At 40.5% G+C, this 14485-nt stretch overlaps 2 pseudogenes; one reads left to right on the top strand and one right to left on the bottom strand.

Moving 5' to 3' along the window:
• The first annotated feature begins 2038 nt into the window (after positions 1 to 2038).
• Positions 2039 to 3093, top strand: LOC100623281 (annotated as a pseudogene).
• Positions 3094 to 5115: 2022 nt separating this feature from the next.
• LOC110259007 lies at positions 5116 to 14185 on the bottom strand (annotated as a pseudogene).
• Between the last annotated feature and the right edge of the window lie 300 nt (positions 14186 to 14485).

Here is a 14485-nt window from a genome sequence, read left to right as displayed (position 1 = left end):
GCTGTCTGTACTCTCTCATAAGCTTTTTTTTTTTTTTTTTTTTTTTTACATTTTTTTTTTTTTTTTTTTTTTTTTTCCTAGCAAAGTTATTCTCAAATGGGGCCCTTAGCAGGATGAAAGGAATTGGGAGAAATTTTAAGTTTTTTTTTTTTTTTTTTGAGCACCTGTTCCCTTTTCTACAAAACTTTTTTAGCTTTATGAGGCATTCCTTCAGTGCGTTTGGTCTGTAGAGTCTTGTTTTCTTTGGCAACAGTGTATCATGTTGAAGGTATCCTCAGCAACTGTTGTAACCAGGACAACTCTTGAAGGGCATTACTACACTTTGGATTACCCTCCATGGCCCCATCAAGGAAAGCATGTCCCATTATTTTTTGTTTCATAAACTCCATTTGCCTAGGAGAAGGGGTCCCTAGACACTATGCTCTATGAGCTCCTTCCCTGCTAAACCATATCTTTAGTAGACTCAAATTCTTGTTGTAGATGATAACCATAGTAATTTTCAGACTCTGCTTTCCTAGTGTGATGTGGTAGGTTAGACTCTATGGTACATCCAGCCATCCCTTTATGTTGGTGATGTGAAAGAGATGAAAACCAGAGATCAGGTTGGTCCCTACATAAAGAGGCATCATTGGTCAAATAGAGGGAATATGATCAGACACAGAAAGGACAGAAGTGAAAGGAGTTGTAGTTGTTTGAGTGTTACTCAAGTGGTAATTTAAGAGTATTAAAGGACTAACATAAGAATAAAGTAAGCTGATTAGTGATATGGGGATGGCTGCACATGGGCTGCTATACCAGCTAGGGTCATCGGTGCTGTAGCCACTGGCCTACGCCAGAGCCACAGCAACGCAGGATCTGAGCCACGTCTGCGACCTACACCACAGCTCATGGCAACGCCGGATCATTAACCCACTGAGCAAGGGCAGGGACCAAACCCACAACCTCATGGTTCCTAGTCGGATTCGTTAACCACTGCGCCACGATGGGAACTCCCATCATGTCGTATTTTTGAAAACCGAGATATTTCATTCCACAGTCTGTGAAAACAGTCTTTGATGAGGTCTTTATTTCTCACTCCCTGGTAAAAATAAATTTAACCATAAAGTTCCTATCTTTACTTACATCTGGTAGTTTTATTTTTTTTTGTCTCTTATCTCATATCCCTTCTAAATTCTTTAAGAATGCTGAAGGATGGTTCATGCAACAGATCAGTATATCCCAAGCTGTACTTTTTGTTTTGTTTTGTTTTTTGTTTTTTTAGGACCACATCTGAGGCACATGGAAGTTCCCAGGGTTAGAGGTTGAATCGGAGCTGTAGCTGCCGGGCTACACCACAGTCACAGCAATGTCGGATCCGAGCTGCATCAGTGACCTACACCACAGCTCACGGCAAGGCTGAATCCTTGACCCACTGAGTGAGGCCAGGGATTGAATCTACATCCTCATGGATACTTGTTGGGTTTGTTACCTGCTGAACTACAACGAGAACTCTGAATTTGATATTTTTGTGAAGGCAGGCCAGCTCTTTTGCCCAACTTGTCTCAGTGTGGGTTTGTCTCATATTTCTTCATTTTAAAGTCAGGCTGTGCATTTTTGGCAGGCATATGACTGAAGTGACATTGTGTCCAGTTTAGAGCAACATGTCAGTAGTCACATACTGTTGGTTTATCTCAACATTGGCGACGTTAATATTGATTACTTGACTATGGTGATGTCCACCAGGTTTTCCTCTGGTAAAGCCTACTACTTTTCATTTTGTAATTAACAAGTAATTTGTGGGGAGATATTTTATTTTTATTTGATTTTTATTTTTGGCTGTGCCTGTAGCATGCTGAAGTTACATATTTCTGGGCTCTCTTTTCTGTTCCATGAACCTATATGTCTGTTTTTGATAATACCATGCTGTTTTGATGACCGTTGCTTTGTAGCATAATCTGAAATCTGAGAGGGTTATACTTATAGCTGTGTTCTTTTTTCTCGAAATTGCTTTGGCAGTTGTATTTCCATTTATTTTGAGTCTGTGTAATTCTTTTGTCAGGTAAAAGGAGTGAATGATGATGGAAAAACTCAATGCAACTTCTGGAGGCTACTAGGTTTTTCTAATTGGCCTCGTGTGGAAGTAGTACTCTTTGTGGTTGTCTTGATGTTTTACTTGATGACATTGACAGGCAACCTGTTCGTCATTATCTTATCATACCTGGACTCCCATCTGCACACTCCCATGTACTTCTTCCTCTCAAACCTGTCTTTTCTGGATCTCTACCAGCTTCATCCCCCAGTTGCTGGTCAACCTCTGGGCCCAGGAAAAGCCATGTCTTATGTAGGTTGCATGACTCAACTTTACTTTTCCCTTGCACTGGGATCCACAGGATGTGAGCTGCTGGTGGTGATGTCCTGTGACCGTTATGCAGCTGTATGTAGACCTTTGCGTTACACTGTCCTCATGCACCCTCGTTTCTGCCATCTGTTGGCTGTGGCTTCTTGGGTAAGTGGCTTCACCAACTCGGCACTTCATTCCTCATTTACCTCCTGGGTACCCCTGTGTGGACATGGCCAAGCGGACCATTTCTTCTGTGAAGTTCCAGCACTGCTGCGACTGTCTTGTGTTGATACAAGACAGCTAATGAGCTGGCCCTCATGGTCAGGAGCTCCGTTTTTGTTGTCATACCTGTCATCCTCATTCTCAGCTCCTATGGTGCCATTGCCCGTGCTGTGCTGAGGATGCAGTCAACAGCTGGACTTCAGAAAGTCTTTGGGTCATGTGGAGCCCATCTTCTGGTTGTGTCCCTGTTTCTCATTCCAGGAATGTTTATATATCTCCAGCCCCCATCAGGAGGTTCTCAAGATCAAGGAGAGTTCATTGCCCTTTTTTATACTGTTGTCCCACCTAGCCTCAACCCTCTAATCTACACTTGAGAAACAAAGAGGTAAGAGGGGCAGTAAAGAGATTAATGGGGTGAGAGTAAGCCTGTGTACTTGTGAAATTAATAGAATAATATCATATGATACCAGTGACCTTCCAGTCCCACGTTTGTAAAACAGAGAATACAGTATGTGACGCTGAGGCCAATAAAAGAGCATAAAACACCTGTATGTGGCCTGGAAGCCAGAGCTAGTGTCTGTGATTATCTGATGACACGTCTATGCCTGCACTGCTGAGATACACACAGAAGAGATAACTGAGCATGTGTTTTGGGAATATGCTGCACAGGAATGGGTATGAGGTGACGTGAACAAAGACTGGAGCCATTTGTCTGTGTTATTCAATCCATGATAGGTTGCATGAGCTTTGGTGTAGGTTGCAGAGGTGGCTCGGATCCCACGTTGCTGTGGCTCTGGTGTAGGCCGGTGGCTACAGCTCCGATTCGACCCCTAACCTGGGAACCTCCATATGCCGTGGGAGTGGCCCAAGAATGGCAAAAAGACACACACACACTAAAATTAGATACGGGTCACAGTTGGTTCTTGTTTGGAAGAACATGCCATTCTCCAACCAATAGTGTGCTTAGATTTTGATTGTACCAGAATGCATGCCAGAAAATTTCCAATGATTCTCGTTTTTCTTACCTGTTAATTTCTTCACTACACAACACTGTTGATTTCTCATCATATTAATTCAGTATCAAGTAACAATAAAATCCTTTATTTGCTTAAAAACATAACTAATTTTTCAATGAAGTTTTAGGTTGAGTATGAGTCTAGAACTAAGTTTATTTTTGTAACTAAGGTACCTTTCCCTTTTAATGATACAGATTCTGAGCATCAGAGAGCTACTTGTGTTGCTTGAAGTAATCAAGTTGCTTTCCATTCTAGAAATATCAATTGTTTCTTTCTCATAATGATTCTTGCACTGTTTCAGAAGGCATTCCTGGCTGTTTCCATCATGCGCCAAATGTTTACATGTTGTGGTTCGTTATTATATCACTAATTTTCTCTTACTGATTCAGAAGGTTCATGCTTATGCTCTTTAAAAGAAATGTTAAGAAACTTATGCACATATTTTGTCCACCTATTTAATTTATTTTAATATTTAAGAATATATTTTAAGGTTTTTAGGTAAATATTCAAACCCTGTATACTTTTTTTGTTAAACAAGACCCACAATGAGTCTTTAAGGAGCAGTAGCATCTCCATAAGTTGAGGCTGATTGTCTCATAAGACTCCTGGTTTGTCTAAGGTTTATTTATTTATTTATTTATTTGAATTGATTACATTTATTGTTGTACAATGATCATCCCAATCCATTTTTATAGGATTTCCATCCCGTGACCTCAGTGCATCCTCCATCCCCCAAACTGTCTCCTTTGGAAACCATAAGTTTTCAAAGTCTGCGAGTCAGTATCTGCTCTGCAAAGAAGTTCACTGTGTCCTTTTTTCAGATACCACATGTCAGTGAAAGCATTTGAGGTTGGTGTCTGATTGTCTGACTGACTTCACTTAGCATGATAATTTCTAGGTCTGTCCATGTTGCTAAATATGCAGTATTTCGTTCCTTAATGGCCGAGTAATATTCCATTGTGTATATGTACCACATCTTCTGGATCCACTCCTCTGTTGAGGGGCATTTAGGTTGTTTCCATGTCTTGGGTATTGACAAGAGTGCTGCAATGGACATTGGAGGACATGTGTCTTTTTGAGTCATGGTTTTCCCTGGATAGATGCCCAGTGGTCTAAGGTTTAGAGTGTCTCACTCTGAATGCCCAGTGGCAGTGTGCTGCCCTCTTAGACATGGCCAATCTTGCAGAAAGTGGTGAAATATTTCTTAAGGGACACTGTCATAGGAAATCCACTGATGAATAGTTGCCGTGGTGACTAGCTTGAATGAATGGGTTTATATTATTACTTTATTCACTTCTTAACACCATTAGAATTTTAGTGTGTGCCACCAGAATAGAACTCTTTTTAATACATTTCCACAAACAGTGCCCTTATGGGTGCATTATTAGCCAAGTGTCCCTTGGTCTAAGAGCATTAGAAAGAACATGAGAAACAGGACACAGGACAAGAAGACCCTGTGCCATGATCTGGGGAAGTATGAGACAAGAATGATTTGTCAGAGAAACTCCTATATTCCTACTCACTTGTTAAAGAATGTCATTCGATGTCTGCGAACTATCACTTGGAAGTGAAAACGCTCCTCACCAGGTTGCCCCATGCACCCTTTACATCCTTATTCCTCAGAGTGTAGATGAAAGGGTTGAGTGTAGGAGTCACCACTCCATAGAAGAGAGCCATGAACTTGGGCTGGTCTGTAGAGATGGAGGAAGGGGGCTGAAGGTACATGCTAATGGCTGGGCCATAAAAGAAGAAAACTACAATGAGATGGGAGGAACATGTGCAAAAGACTTTTTTTCTTCCCTCCGAAGATTTAATCTTAAATACAGCATGTCCAAAAGAAGCATAGGAAGCAAGAATGAAGCATAGTGGCACAGCTAACATGAAAATGCAAACCACAGAGAGTGTGAGCTCATTTGCACCCTTCTTACCACAGGCTGCCTTTATCAGAATGGGAACCTCACATACCAAGTGATCCAGTGTGTTGTGACCACAGAGTGGTAAATGTAATGTGACAGTGGCCTCTGAGACAGCGTAGGTTATTCCACCCAGCCACACAGTGGCCACCAGTAGGATACAGGTGCACCGATTCATGATGAGGGTGTAGTGCAGGGCTTGCAGATGGCCACGTAGTGATCGAAAGACATAATAGCCAAAAGCAGACATTCTGTGCCTCCCATTATGTGGAAGAAATAAAGCTGAACGGCACAGCCCAGATAGCTGATTGTCTTCTTCGATTGTCCCAGGTGAAACAGCATCTGAGGGACAATGCTTGTGGTGTAGCACATGTTCATAAAGGAGAGTTTGGTGAGGAAGAAATACATGGGGCTGTGCAGACGGGAGTCTAATGATGGCTCTGTTTCCCACCATGGCCATGGGGTATGTTAGAAGCAGAATAATGAACAGAGGAAGCTCCAGCCAGGGACGATCCGCAAAGCCTAGTAGAATAAACTCTTCTGGATGGCTTTGTTAATTCATTCCATTATCTGCAGTGTGCTTCCCCTGTATCGGAGCAGTGGCAGGAAAGGTAGAAAGATTTTGAGAAATGACAAACACAATTGTGTATAGTGGGACTATATGCACACAATTAAGCATCCATTCATAGAAGATTGGGTGCAGTCACTTGGGTGGGTGGGGAGGATAATTAAAAGATGTGACACCAGGGGACTTAATTTCTCCTCATGACCCTACAGCATAAAGACAGCTACCTTAAGCAAGTAACCGAACCTTTCTGAAATGGAATCTACTACTCTGTGTGATAAAGATGACAATAAGTATGTCCTTGAGCTCTGATAAGGATTGAATGCCAAGCAGAAGTGACTGTGTTTCAGATGCTCCAAAGTAATGCTTTTTCATCCCTTGGTTTGCAGAAATACCAGCTAAGTTTATTGGTTCCTACCTTCAGGTGCCCGATGAAGTAGATGTGGCTGGGTCTTAGGAATCAGATAGGTCTTTTTCAGGATCCCTGCTGCAAGGCCTTACTGAAATGTTAAGAAGAGTGAAAGCGTGCAGTTAGCTCTAGCACAAGGAGGAGGTGGAGAGAACCTAGCCCTAGCCCTTAGTTATCATCTAGATAGGCTTGTCCAGATGCAGGTTGAATTATTACATCATCCCCATGGGGACTAAGAAGGCTTTTACAGTTTAAATCCATCTTGGTCATTTAGAATTGAGCAAGAAACTTAAACCCTTAGATGACAGCTTGCTGAAGTATAAACTGAGAGAATTTAGCTATAAATATGTTTCTCCCAACTCAAACATTTGTTGTTGGATGTCCCTTTTCTTGCATAAATACTTTGTTGAAACCAGGCCGTTGATTGTTCATGTCAGAATTCATTATGTATCTTGTAGGAGTTTTTCTTTATCCCGGGGGCTTATCTTGTTTTTAGGTAAGGCCTTGGCCTGTTATCAACAGCTTACTTACTTATATGTAGCTACAAATACGACATTTATGTCCAGGGAACGGGAACAGGAGGAAAGTATTTCCACTGTGGACCAGAGAGTCATTGGTTTAGAGGCAGCAGATTACATTTGGAGGCTGGCAAAGCACAGTTTTCACATACTCTGTTTCTCTGAGTCCTCAAGGCCATCGTGTGAGGTGTCACATCGAACTCCCCTGGGCTAAGATATTATTTTGATTCCAAAAGAACCCTAGGTCTGTTGTGCACAGTGAGATAATATAATAATAATTCCAGCTGATCCTTAATGAGACCTGTGTGCCAAACACTACAGTAAACCTTTCAGACCCATGAATCATCTAGTACCTATCCCCAAACCTTATGACAAAGGAAATGTTAGTATCTGAATTGTAAGATACTGTTCATCATTCATCCCAGTTGTCTGCTAATGACTAGGGAGGATCTAAAGATCAAAAAGCCATGAATTCCTTAAATGAGGTATTGAGATGGTGAGACTATAAATCCAGTTTTCAAGTTTCCATAGATGTATAGCTAAGCTCTAAAATTCTATGCTCGAACTCTGCTCTTTTCCATGTCATTCTCCTGGTATTTCATTACTTTCAATTCTCTGATATCATGACATTTTGTCCAATTTTTCATCTACTTCCAGTGATTTTCCTTCCCTACATAGGGGACTATTTATCTGTGCATATTTTTTATTGCTTTGGCATTGCCCAAAGTGTGCAGCCATTTCCAGGTCAGAGGTCAAACCTGAGCCACAGCAGAGGCCCAAGCCACAGCAGTAACAATGCTCAATGCTGGGTCTTTATCCAGGAGGCAGCCAGGGAACTCTGTTTGAATATTTAAATTCTCTTGTCTCTCCATCTCCATTAATATTTTCATTCTAGTGTATCTTTTTTTTTTTTTTTTTTTTGCCACACCCATAGCATGTGGAACTTCCCAGGCCAGGGATTCAACCCATACTGCAGTTTTGGCTTTGCCACATCTGCAGCAGTGTGGGATCCTGAAGCTGCTGTGCCAAAAGGGAACTTCTCTAGTGTATCTTTTTGTACATCATTTCTCATCACACAGCATTTTATTTATATGGACAGGGACTTTTAAGTTATGTGTAGGAAAATGTTATAGAAGAAAGGAGAGGTTTTTCTCTGACTTCAAAATATCTGGATAAAACAGGTGGATGGGTCAATGCATCAGATTTCTACTTATATTTTAAAAGTTCACATGATTGGATGAAGGCTACACATTTCCTTTAGGTATTTAATACCTTTCAGGAATAGTGTTTGTTCAAATTTACATGCCTTTAAGATGGGTTTAAGTGATAGCCTGATAGAATCTGATTACAAAAAAATTCTAGTTGCTCTCTATAGGCACCAAACTAGTTCCAAAAAGTTTAGAAAGTCTCTCTCCCAGCAATGAAATGCTTTCTTAATTCCCAGGATATATTTGGTACTGTGATATACACACATTCCAACCTTCCCTAAAAATGGATAGTTTTTAAAATGGGTCTTTTGACTTACCTTATGTTGATAACTATAGTTTAAGCAGCAAAAGGAATTATGAAGGAACACAGCTGAATTGTTCCAACTTTCAGAGAAAGACAGAGAACCCTAGAGTACACAGATGAATATTTATGAATAATCTTTGGAAGTGTGTTTTCCATTTCATAAAATGCTGCCCCAAAGAAAAAAAAACCCAGATTAGGAAGACAATCATAGATAATATCCAGATTGCTTTGCAGACGTGCAATTTATTTTATTCCTGAGACTCTTGGGCATTATTTTCAAACAGCCCATTTATGCTTATCCCAGATGAGTCAGCAGGCAAACTTCCTTGGGACAGAGTTCTCCATGGAAATGCTTCTGATGTACAGTTAATTACCTCCTGAATATGGGTTGGTAGCAAGTCTCCTTTCTTGTTAATTTGGTTTAGAATAAACTCATTTGATTTCTGAGAGCACTGGAAACTACTTTTGTTATTTAATTCATTTATTTCTCTTTTTAATGTTTCTTTTACTGTCATGATTTTTTAAAGTGAAGCATAATTGACATGCAACAATACATTATTTTCAGGTGTACAATGTCATGATTTGACATTCCTATACCCTGCAACGTGGTAACAGTAAATTTAGCCACCATCGGTCACTATACAAAGTTAAAATTTTCTGTTTTTTTCCTTTTTTTATTTAAAATTTTTATTTTTTATAATGATTGCTATTTTTTCCACTAGGGCTGATTCACAGTGTTCTGTCACTTTTCTGCTGCACAGCAAGGTGACCCAGTCACACATACATGTATCCATTCTTTTTTCTCACATTATCATGCTTCATCCCAAGGCCCAGACATAGTCCCCAGTGCTAGACAGCAGGATCCCATTGCTTATCCATTCCAAAGGCTATCGTTTGCATCTATTAACCCCCAATTCCCAGTCCCTCCTACTCCCTCCCTGTCCCCCTCTGGCAAGCACAAGTCTGTTCTCCAAGTCCATGATATTCTTTTCCGTGGAAAAGTTCATTTGTGCTGTATGTTAGATTCCAGGTGTAAGTGACATCATATGGTATTTGTCTTTCTCTTTGTGACTTAACTTCACTTGGTATGAGAGTCTCTAGTTCCATCCATGTTGCTGCAAATGGCCTCATTTTGTTCTTTTTTATGGCTGAGTAGTAGTCCGTTGTGTATCTATACCACATCTTCCTAATCCAATCATCTGTCAATGGACATTTGGGTTGTTTCCATGTCTTGGCTATTGTGACTAGTGCTGCAATGAACATGCAGGGCATGTGTCTTTTTCAAGGAAAGTTTTGTCCAGGTCTATGCCCAAGAGTGGGACTGCGGGGTCATATGACAATTGTATGTATAGTTTTCTAAGGTACCTCCATACCGTTCTCCATAGTGGTTGTACCAGCTTACATTTCTTGCCAACAGTGCAGGAGGGTTCTCTTTTCTCCACACCCTGTCCAGCATTTGCTATTTGTGGACTTATTGATGATGGCCATTCTGACAGGCGTGAGGTGATATCTCACAGTAGTTTTGATTTGCACTTCTCTCATAATCAGTGATGTTGAGCATGTTTTCATGTGCCTGTTGGCCGTCTGTATATCTTCTTTGGAGAAATGTGTATTTAGGTCTTTTGCCCGTTTTTCCATTGGGTTGTTGGCTTTTTTGCTGTTGAGTTGTATAAGTTGTTTGTATATTTAGAGATTAAGCCCTTGTCAGCTGCGTCATTTGACACTATTTTCTCCCATTCTGTAAGTTGCCTTTTTTTTTAATGGTTTCCTTTGCTATGCAAAAGCTTGTCATTTTGATTAGGTTCCATTGGTTTATTTTGGCTTTTATTTCTGATGCTTTGGGAGACTGCCCTGAGAAAACATTTGGAAGGTTGATATCAGAGAATGTTTTGTGTATGTTCTCTTCTAGGAGTTGATGGTGTCTTGTCTTATATTTAAGTCTTCAAGCCATTTTGGGTGTATTTTTGTGTGTGGTGTGAGGGTGTGTTCCAGTTTGGCCGATTTGCATGCAGCTGTCCAGGTTTCCCAGCAATGCTTGCTGAAAAGGCTGTCTTGTTCCCATTTTATATTCTTGCCTCCTTTGTCAAAGATTAATTGACCGTAGGTGTCTGGGTTTATTTCTGGGTTCTCTATTCTGCTCCATTGGTCTGCCTGTCTGTTGTGGTACCAGTACCACACCGTCTTGATGACTGTGGCTTGTAATGTTGCCTGAAGTCTGGGAGAGCGATGCCTCCTGCTTGGTTTTCGTTCCTCAGGATTGCTTGGGCAATTCTGGGTCTTTTGTGGTTCCATATAAACGTTTGGATAGTTTGTTCTAGTTCTGTGGAAATGCCATGGGTAATTTGATAGGGATTGCATTGAACCTGTCGATTGCTCTGGGTAGTATGGCCATTCTTACAATATTAGTTTTTCCAACTCAGGAGCATGGACTATCTTTCTATTTCTTTGACTCCTCTCTAATTGCCTTGATTAATGTTTTATAGTTCTCAGGAGGTAAGCTTTTGCCTCGTTGGTCAGGTTTCTTCCCAGGTATTTGATTTATTGGGGTGCAATTTTAAAAGGTATTGTATTTTTGTATTCCTTTTCTAATATTTCATTGTTGATGTACAGAAATGCGACTAGTTTCTGAATGTTAATCTTATATTCTGCTACTTTGCTGAATTTGTTGATCAGTTAGAGTAGTTTTAGGGTTGAGTCCTTAGGGTTTTCTGTGTATAGTATCATGTCATCTGCATATAGTGACCATTTCACCTCTTCTCTTCCAATTTGGATACCTGTTGTTTCTTTTGTTTTTCTGATTGCTTGGCTAGGACTTCCAATACTATGTTGAATAAATAGCGGTGGTGAGAGTGGGCATCCTTGTCTCGTTCCAGATTTTAGTGGGAAGGCTTTCAGCTTTTCTCCACTGAGTAATATATTTGCAGTGGGTTTGTCATAAATGGCTTCTAGTATGTTCCCTCTATACCCACTTTGGTGAGGGTCTTGATCATGAATGGATGTTGGGCTTTGTCAAATGCTTTCTCTGCATCTATTGAAATGATCATGTGGTTTTTGACTTTTCTTTTGTTAATGTGGTGTATGACGTTGATTGATTTGCATATGATGAACCACCCTTGTGCACCTGGGAAGAATCCCACCTGGTCATGGTATATGATCTTTTTAATTTATTTTTTATTTTTTATTTATTTTTTTTTGTCTTTATGCCTTTCCTAGGGCCACTCCCATGGCATATGGAGGTTCCCAGGCTAGGGGTTTAATCGGGTCTGTAGCTGCCAGCCTATGCCCCCTATGTGGGATCCGAGCCGCGTCTGTGACCTACACCACAGCTCATGGCAACGCCGGATCCTCAACCCACTAAGCGAGGCTAGGGATCGAACCTGCAACCTCATGGTTCCTCGTCGGATTTGTTAACCACTGAGCCATGACGGGAACTCCCATGATCTTTTTAAAATGTTATTGGATTGGGTTGGCTAAGATTTTGTTGAGAATTTTGGAGTCTATAGTCATCAAAGATATTGGCCTCTAGTTTCTTTTTTGGTATCTTTGTCTCGTTTTGGAATTAAGATGATTGAGGTATCATAGAATGTGTTTGGGAGTGTTCCTTCTTCAACATTTTGGAAAAGCTTAAGGAGGATGTGTATAAGTTCCTCTTTGTATGTTTGGTAGAATTCGCCTGTGAAGCCATCTGGTCCTGGACTTTTATCTGTAGGGAGTGTGTTTTATGACATATTCAATTTCCTTTCTAGTGATGGCTTTGTTCACTTGATCTGTTTCTTCTTGATTCAGTTTTGGCAACCTGTAAGTCTTGAGAAAGTTGTCCATTTCTTCTAGGTTGTCAAATTTGTTGGCATTCAATTGTTCGGAGTCTTCTCTTAGGGTTTTTTGTATTTCTGCCGTATCCGTTGTGATGTCTCCTTTTTCATTTCTTATTTTGTTTATTTGGGTTTTTTCTCTCCTTCTCTTGGTGAGTCTGGTCAGAGGTTTGTCAATTTTGTTTACCTTTTCAAAGTACAGCTCTTGGTTTTATTGATTTTTTTAAATTTAAAAAAAAAATCTCTATTTCACTGATTTCCTCTCTGATCTTTATGATTTCCTTTCTTCTGATGACTAGGTTTCTTTCGTTCTTCTTTTTCTCATTCATTTAGGTGATGGGTGAAGTTGTTAATTTGAGATTTTTCTTTTTGAGGAAGGCCTGTATTGCTATGAATTTCCTTCTGAGCACTGCTGTTGCAGCATCCCAGCGATTTTGAGTGGTTGTGTCTTCATTATCATTTATCTCAGCGTATTTTCTAATTTCTTCTTGATTTCCTCCTTGACCCATTGGTTTTTTAGTAGCATGTTGTTTAGTCTCCATATAGTTAGTTTTTTCTCTCTTCTCTTCATGTGCTTGATGTGTGCTTTCGTGCCATTGTGGTCAGAGAAGATACTTGAAATAATTTCTGTACTCTTAAATTTGTCGAGGTTAGCTTTGTGCCCCAGTATGTGATCCCTCATTGAGAATGTTCCATGTGCACTTGAGAAGAATGTATATTGTGATTTTTTGGATGTAATGCCCTGAAAATGTCAATTAGGTCTAATTTTTCTGTTGTGTCATTTAGGATCTCTGTCGCCTTATTGATTTTCTGTCTAGAGGATCTGTCCATTGGTGTGGGTGGAGTGTTAATGTCTCCTACAAATACTGTATTCCCATCGACTTCTCCTCTTTGTCTACTAGTATTTGTTGTAGGTATCTGGGTGCTCCTATATTAGGGGCATCTATATTGATGATTGTAATATCCTCTTCTTGAATGGATCCTTTTCCCATTAAGTAGTGTCCTTCTTTGTCTTTCTTCATGGCCTTCGTTTTAAAGTCTATTTTGTCTGACACGAGGATTGCAACTGCTGCTTTCCTGTCTTGTCCATTGGCATGAAAAATCTTTTTCCATCCTCTCACTTTCAGTCTCTCTGTGTCCTTTGCCCTAAGGTGAGTCTCTTGTAGACAGCAGATTGAAGGTTTTGCTTTTGTATCCAATCTGCCACCCTGTGTCTTTGGATGGGAGCATTAAGTCCACTGACATTTAAGGTAATTATTGATAGATATATATTTGTTGCCATTTTAATCCTTGTTTTCCAGTTGATTCTATGTTTCTCCTTTCTTCCTTTCTTTTTTTTGGTTGGATGATTTCTGCTTATTTTTTGCCCGAGTACTTTTCTTTTTAGTTTTTGTGAATGTGATGTTTGGTTTTGATTTGTGGCTGCCCTATTTTTAAAGTATGTTAACCCCTTCCCGCATCTGTTTGCTTTAGCCTGATAGTCATATAGGCTCAAACACATTGTGAAAAAAAAATCTATTTTTTCTTACTTTCCTTCCCCACATTCTATGATTGTGTAGTCCTGTTTTCTTTTTTTTAACATCTTCATATATATCTTTTTGCTGTTCCTTGTGTTTATCAGTGCTTTTACAGTAGCTTTTTTGTGTTGTTTTGGCTTTTAGAACTATGTGCAGGCTTATTCAGGTGACTGCTTTCCAATTGTGGTTTCCTCTATCCTAGGTTTCCTCCCAGGTTCGGCTCCTCAGCCTGTGGTTTTCGGCTCCCCGTCCTGTGGTGCACCACTCCCTAGCCCTTCAGGCTGTCTCCACCCACCCAACCCTAGTCGTCTCCCTCGAACTGAACTCTGGAGCCTGAGTCTCAGTGACCAGCCTCCGCCCGAGCGTCTCGGGCTGTGCCATCTGGGGCACTGGTGCAGATGGTCTGTGTGGCTCTCACTCTGTTTTGCCCTCCTTAGTCCAGTTGCTCTGCTTTTCTCAGAGACTTTGAAGTTCCTCGGCTCTGCTGATCTCCCTGTCAATAAGGTGGCCTCCCAGGGTGTGGGTTCCTTTTCTCTTCCACAGCTACCTCTCAGGAGTGCTATTCCTGTCCTGATTCCTTCTGTCTCTCTCTCTCTCCTCCTGCTTTTTTCTACCCAGTTATGTGGAGGGTTTCTTGCCCTTTTTGGAAGTTTAAGTTTTTCTGCTAGCATTCAGTAGATG

The sequence above is a fragment of the Sus scrofa genome, unplaced genomic scaffold, assembly GCF_000003025.6.
Source record: "Sus scrofa isolate TJ Tabasco breed Duroc unplaced genomic scaffold, Sscrofa11.1 Contig627, whole genome shotgun sequence".
NCBI classification, from domain to species: Eukaryota; Metazoa; Chordata; class Mammalia; order Artiodactyla; family Suidae; genus Sus; species Sus scrofa.
Note: the sequence above shows the minus strand (reverse complement) of the source record. Positions and strands in the feature narration are given on the sequence as shown.